We start from the raw sequence: 7,437 nt of genomic DNA, 5'->3' as shown, positions 1-7,437 counted from the left end.
AACATTGTGGGCCGAAGGGCCTGTACTGTGCTGTACTATTCTATGTTATTCTGGTGACGGATAATGTGGAGCTGCCAAGCGAATGCATTCAAAAGCTGGAGTGAAATGTCTTCCCATATTGCATGACAGTGCCTTATTCAGCCTTAAGACAGGTCTCAACATCAGTAAGCCTAGTTTCTGTATACAGATATTATACTGGAATGCCCATTGTGTGCAAGTGAGCAAAAAAAGAAAGCCATGAAGTTACCTTAGTCAGCAATTTCCAGATATAAGAAATTACCACCAGCTGTGTCAAAATGAAAATGCAAGATAGTACCAAGTCCGTGCTATCAAACTAGAGGTTTCACGTCCAACTCCGCGGGACGAGGCCAAAGGACAAAAATAAGAAAGTGTGTGGTGCCTGTTATGTTCCTGTGCACGCCTGGTATGTGTGAGTTTGTGTGCTTGGGAGAGAGGTGGTGGTGTAAGAGCATTCAGAATCCAGCAAACCATGGTACAATATTAAGGAGATATTTAAAGTATTGAGCACATGATACGATAAATACCGTGTTCTGACTGGAAAATGTTGGACCAGATAATGCTCTTGTTAATGTCTGATTGTGCTGGCTGGCTGTTTAGCTTGGTCTTTATAAAGGCAATACCCCAAGTCTCCCTTCGATGTGTAGGTGGAATGTCAAAAGTAGGTTCTATTTGAGTTTTGCTCTGTAACAGAGAAGGGGACACGAGAAGTACATCAAGGACATTGTCCCCCAAAAATCGGTCAGGGTCTATCCAAACCATAAACTCTGGATCAACTGTTCCGTGCGGGCTGCACTCACTCATCGAGACGGAGCTTTCGCTGCCGGGAATCACCAGGAACTCAAGAAAAGCAGCTACGATCTACACAAAGGCATCAAGGCAGCTAAACGACAATACAGGGACAAGATCCAGACACAACTCTCCACCAACAACACACGCAGCTTATGGCAACGTCTGTACACCTTTGCAGACTTCAAAGCTAAACGCAGTGGTGTTTCCAACATTGCTGCCTTTCTCCCAGATGAGTTAAATCTTTTTTTTAAAGCTTGGTTCGATGTTGCCTACACCGAGCCCCTGAGGAGAGCCACTGATGCGACCTGCACCTTGGTGACATCTCTGAGGCTGAGGTACGCAGGTGCTTCCAACGAGTGGACAGTCGCAAGGCTGCGGGACCGGGCGGCACCCCAGGGCGGGTACTCGGGATGTGCGCGGTGCAACTGGCAGGTGTGGTTACAGACATTTCTAATCTCTCCCTCTCCCAGTGTAGAGTGCCTTCCTGCTTCAAAACATCCACCATTTGTCTTGTACCCAAAAAGACCAAGGTAACATGTCTGAACGACTGGCGTCCTGTCACACTCACCTCAATGATAAGCAAATGCTCTGAGAGGCTGGTCAAGGATTACATCTGCAGCGTGCTGCCACCCACACTGGACCCCTACAATTAGCCTATCGACACAACCGATCAACAGATGACACAATAGCCACAGATCTACACACTGTCCTTACCCACCTGGAGAAGAGGGATGCTTATGTGAGAATGCTGTTCTTGGACTACAGTTCAGCATTCGACACCATAGTTCCATCCAGGCTCGACAAGAAGCTCAGAGACCTCGGCCCTCACCCTGCCTTGTGCAGCTGGATCCTGGACTTCCTATCAGATCATTGACAGGTGGTAAGAGGTGGGCTCCCTCACCTCTGCCCCTCTGACTCTCAACACAGTTGCCCCTCAGGGCTGTGTCCTAAGCCCCCTCCTTTACTCTTTGTACATCCATGACTGTGTCACCACCCACTGCTCTAATCTGCTAATTAAATTTGCAGATTCTACATTGATTGGCCTTATCTCAAGTAATAACAAGGCAGCCTACAGAGGAGAAGTCATCTCTCTGACACAGCGATGTCAAGAAAACAACCTCTCCCTTAATGTCGCAAAAACAAAGGAGCTGGTTGTGGAATACAGGAGGAACAGAGACAGGCTCACCCCTATTGACATCAATGAATCGGGGATTGAGAGGGTGAAAAGCTTCAAGTTCCTCGGTATACGCATCACTGAGGACCTCACTTGGTCTGTACCTACCTATGTGTGGTGAAAAAAGCACAATAGCACCTCTTTCACCTCAGACATTTGAAGAAGTTTGGCATGAGTCCCCAAATCCTAAGGACTTTCTACAGGGGCACAACTGAGAGCATCCTGACCAGTTGCATCACTGCCTGGTATGGAAACTGTACTTCCCTCAATCGCAGGACTCTGCAGAGAGTGGTGCAGACAGCCCAGCACGTTTGTAGGTGTGAACTTCCCACTATTCAGAACATTTACAGTGACAGGTGTGTAAAAAGGGCCAAAAGATCATTGGGGACCCAAGTCACCCCAACCACAAACTGTTCCAGTTGCTACCATCTGGGAAATGGTACCACAGCATTAAAGCCAGGACCAACAGGCATCAGACTGATTAATTTATGATGACACAGTTGTATTTCTAAACTATACTATTTATTATAAATTACTATAATTTGCACATTGCACCTTCAGATGGAGACGTAACGTAAAGACTTTTTTCTCCTCATGCATATGGAAGATGTAAGAAATAAAGTCAATTCAGTGCTACAACTGACATGAGAATAACTGGTGCAGTTGGAGCGAAGGAGGATGAGAGGAGCCTTCTTAGAGGTGTAGATGATGATAAGGGGCATAGATAGAGTGGAAATAGAACATAGAACATAAAACAATACTGCAACAGGTCATTCGGTATAAACAGTGGTGCCGAACCAGCTAAAGGGCAAATCAAAAATAGCCAAAGACGAATCCCTCCTACCTACACCATGTCCTTATCCCACCATCTTCCTTACATCCATGTGCCTATCCAACGTCTCTTAAAAGCCTCCAATGTATTTGTCTCTACCACCATGCCAGGCAGTGCATTTCAGGCAACCACCACTCTCGGAGTAAAGAAATTAAACCTCAAATCCCTCTTGAATCTATCCCCTCTCACCTTCAACGCATGGCCTCTGGTATTAGACATCTCAACCCCAGGAAACAGATGCTCTCTGCCCACTCTATCTGTGCCTCTTATAGTCTTGTAAACCTCTGTCATATCTCCTCTCAGCCTCTGGCGCCCCAGAGAAAACAACCCAAGTTTATCCAGCCTCGCATGGTAGCCCATGCCCTCTGAACCAGACATTCTCTACACTCTCTCAAAAGCCTCAACATCCTTCCTATAAAGGGGCAACCAGTACTCCAGATATGGCCTAAACAGAGGCTTATAAAGTTGCAACACAACCTTTTGATGTTTGAACTCAATGCCTCCACTAATAAAAGCAAGCATTCCATAAGCCTTCTTAACCACCTTATCGACCTGTGTAGCCACTTTCAAGGAGCTTAGATCTGAAGATCTCTCTGCTCAGCAACACTGTTAAGGGTCTTGTCCTTAACAGTGTACTGTCTCCTTGTATTTACTTCACATTTATCTGGGTTAAACTCCAACTGCCATTTCTCTGCCCATATCTGAAACATAGAAACATAGAAAATAGGTGCAGGAGTAGGCGATTCAGCCCTTCGAGCCTGCACTGCCATTCAGTATGATCATGGCTGATCATCCAACTCAGAACCCTGTACCAGCCTTCCCTCCATACCCCCTGATCCCTTTAGCCACAAGGGCCATATCTAACTCCCTCTTAAATATAGCCAATGAACTGGCCTCAACTGTTTCCTGTGGCAGAGAATTCCACAGATTCACCACTCTCTGTGTGAAGAAGTTTTTCCTAATCTCGGTCCTAAAAGGCTTCCCCTTTATCCTCAAACTGTGACCCCTCATTCTGGACTTCCCCAACATCAGAAACAATCTTCCTGCATCTAGCCTGTCCAATCCCTTTAGGATTTTATACGTTTCAATAAGATCCCCCCTCAATCTTCTAAATTCCAATGAGTACAAGCCTAGTTGATCCAGTCTTCCATCATATGAAAGTCCTGCCATTCCAAGAATTAATCTGGTGAAGCTTCTTTGTACTCTCTCTATGCCAAGGATGTCTTTCCTCAGATTAGGGGACCAAAACTGCACACAATACTCCAGGTGTACACCAAGGCCTTGTACAACTGCAGTAGTACCTCCCTGCTCCTGTACTTGAATCCTCTTGCTATGAATGCCAGCATACCATTCGCCTTTTTCACCACCTGCTGTACCTGCATGCCCACTTTCAATGACTGGTGTACAATGACATCCAGGTCTCGTTGCACCTCCCCTTTTCCTAATCGGTCACCATTCAGATTATAATCTGTTTTCCTGTTTTTGCCACCAAAGTGGATAACCTCACATTTATCCACATTAATTTGCATCTGCCATGAATTTGCCCACTCACCCAACCTATCCAAGTCACCCTGCATCCTCTTAGCATCTTCCTCACAGCTAACACTGCCGCCCAGCTTCGTGTCATACGCAAACTTGGAGATGTACTGTCTCCTTGCATTTGCCCTACCAAGCTACAACACTTTTTATTTAGATTATGAAGACACGCAGTCCTCTTTTATTGTCATTTAGTAATGCATGCATTAAGAAATGATACAATATTTCCTCCAGTGTGATATCACAAAACACAGAAAAAAACTAACAAAACCACATAATTATAACATATAGTTACAACAGTGCAACAATACTATAACTTGATGAAGAAGTCCATGAGCACAGTAAAAAGTTTAAAGTCTCTCAAATGTCCCACATCTCACGCAGATGGGAGAAGGAAGAAAAACTCTCCCTGGCATGCCCGACCACAGTCCGACTCTGAGTCATCCGAAAACTTCGAGCCTCCAATCAGCTCTCCGACACCGAGTATCCGAACGATTCGACCTCAATCTCGGTCGCCAACAGCAGGCAAAGCCGGGGATTTTGAGGCCTTCCCTCCGAAAGTTTCCCAATCCCGCAGCAACAACAGCAGCCAACTGGCGTTTCAGAAATTTCTCCAGATGTTCCTCTGTGCTTTCAGGTCTGTGTCCATCAAATCAGAATTGTCCACGGCCCCTATTTAACGGATACAATATCATTTTTCACCGGAGGGCTGCGCACACTTCACAGTTATCTGGGTTAATCTCCACCTGCCATTTCTCTGCCCATATCTGAAACAGAACTATATTGTGCTGTATCCTCTTCCAGTCTTCTGCACTGTCCACACTCCACCAGTCTCAGTTTCATCCTCAAACTTACTAACCCATCCGTCTACATTTTCATCCAGGTCATTTATAGACATCACAAACAGCAGAGGTCCCAGCACAAACAGCTGAGGAACACCACTAATTACAGACCTGCAGCTCAAAAAAGTCCCTTCAACCACTACCGTCTGTCTTCTGTGTCCAAAAGGCTAGTTCACTGCAGATTCCACACATTTTAATCTTCTAATGGCTAATATGAGGAGCATAATTTTAAGGTGATTGGTGGAAAGTATAAAGGAGATGTCAGAGGTAAGTTCTTTAACACAGGGTGTGTCAGAGGCAGATACATTAAATAATTAGATACATTTAAGAAGCTCTTAGACATATAGGTTATAGAAAATGGAGGTGTAAGTAGGAGGGAAGGGTTAGATTTATCTTAGAGTAGGTTAAATTGTCAGCACAATATTGTGGGCTGAAGGGCCTGTATTCCGCTGTAATGTCGAATATCAGGCATGTAGCTATGATAAAGCTGTAAAGTTATAAGATTTAGGCACAGCACAAATCAGCAGCAAGTTAAACAGACCTCCATTTATGCAGCCACCTACTAAATTTCAAGGACAAACAGTGAATGGAACAAAACATTACATGATTGGCAAACGTGAAGGGAATGTTTGGAGCTACAGTTTCTGCCAATGCAAGTTTAACATTCAGCTTGAAACTCTCATTGAAATATGCTGGCTTTGCAAATATCAAATCACCAAGCGTCAGGCTGCACTAATTGCAACAGACGTTGACTAATTTGCACATACTCAGGTACAAAATTAGAGCATTCACGTTAATCTTTCTCTGCATTTATTCTACTGAATAATGGGAAGCTGAAACACAATGAACTCTGATGAAGGGTTCCCCTTAAAATGTTAACCAGTCACTTCTAAAACATTGACTGGTTTGCTGTTTCCTTCATATCCAATTAAACTATTTCTGTCCCTCCCCACACTGCAATGCAACAAGTTTTATTATTGTTGAATTCTCCAAAACTCAAAAGAAAATGAAAATTATGATGGGTATAGATAGAGTGAATGCAAGCGGGCTTTTCCACTGAGGCAAGGGGAGAAAAAAAACCAGAGGACACGGGTTAAGGGTGAGGGGGGAAAAGTTTAAAGGGAACATTAGGGGGGGCTTCTTCACACAGAGGGTGGTGGGAGTATGGAATGAGCTGCCAGACGAGGTGGTAAATGCGGGTTCTTTTTTAACATTTAAGAATAAATTGGACAGATACATGGATGGGAGGTGTATGGAGGGATATGGTCCGTGTGCAGGTCAGTGGAACTAGGCAGAAAATGGTTCGGCACAGCCAAGAAGGGCCAAAGGGCCTGTTTCTGTGCTGTAGTTTTTTTTCAATAGTTTCTATGGAATAACTTAGATGTAAGAAATTACACTCAGTGGCCACTGTATTAGGTACAGGTGTGGAATCAGGTGAGGTCTTCTGCTGCCGTATCCCATCCACATCAAGGTTCGACGTGTTGTGCATTCAGAGATGCTCTTCTGAACACCACTGTTGTAAAGTGTAGTTGTTTGAGTTACAGTCACCCTCCTGTCAGCTTGAATCAGTGTGGCCATTCTTTTCAGACCTCTCTCATTAACAAGGCATTTTTACCCACAGAACTGCCCCTCATTGGATGTTTTTGTTTTGTTTATCGCACCATTCCCCGTAAGCTCTAGAGACTGTTGTGTGTGAAAATCCCAGGAGATCAGCCATTTCTGAGATACTCATTGCAATTTGCCTATCGCCACAAGAGGTCAATAGCAGACACAATCTCAATGGCTCTCCTGGACAACACAAACATCTAAGTCAGGATGCTGTTCATCGATTATAGCTCAGCATTTAATGCCATCATTCTCACAATCCTGATTGAGAAGCTGCAGAACCTGGGCCTCTGTACCTCCCTCTGCCAATGTATTCTCACCTTCCTAACCGGAAGACCACAATCTGTGCAGATTGGTGATAACGACCTCCTCACTGACGATCAACACTGGCGCACCTCAAGGGTATGTGCTTAGCCCACTGATCAACTCTCTGTATACACATGATTGTGTGGCTAGGCATAGCTCAAATACCATCTATAAATTTGCTGACGACACAACCGTTGTTGGTAGAATCTCAGGTGGTGATGAAGGGGCATACAGGAGTGAAATATGCTAACTAGTGGAATGGTGCCGCAGCAACAACCTGGCACTCAACGTCAGTGAGACAAAAGAGCTGATTGTGTACCTTCAGGAAGGGT

This window comes from Mobula birostris, chromosome 22, assembly GCF_030028105.1.
Source record: "Mobula birostris isolate sMobBir1 chromosome 22, sMobBir1.hap1, whole genome shotgun sequence".
NCBI classification, from domain to species: Eukaryota; Metazoa; Chordata; class Chondrichthyes; order Myliobatiformes; family Myliobatidae; genus Mobula; species Mobula birostris.
This window is presented reverse-complemented; position numbering follows the sequence as displayed.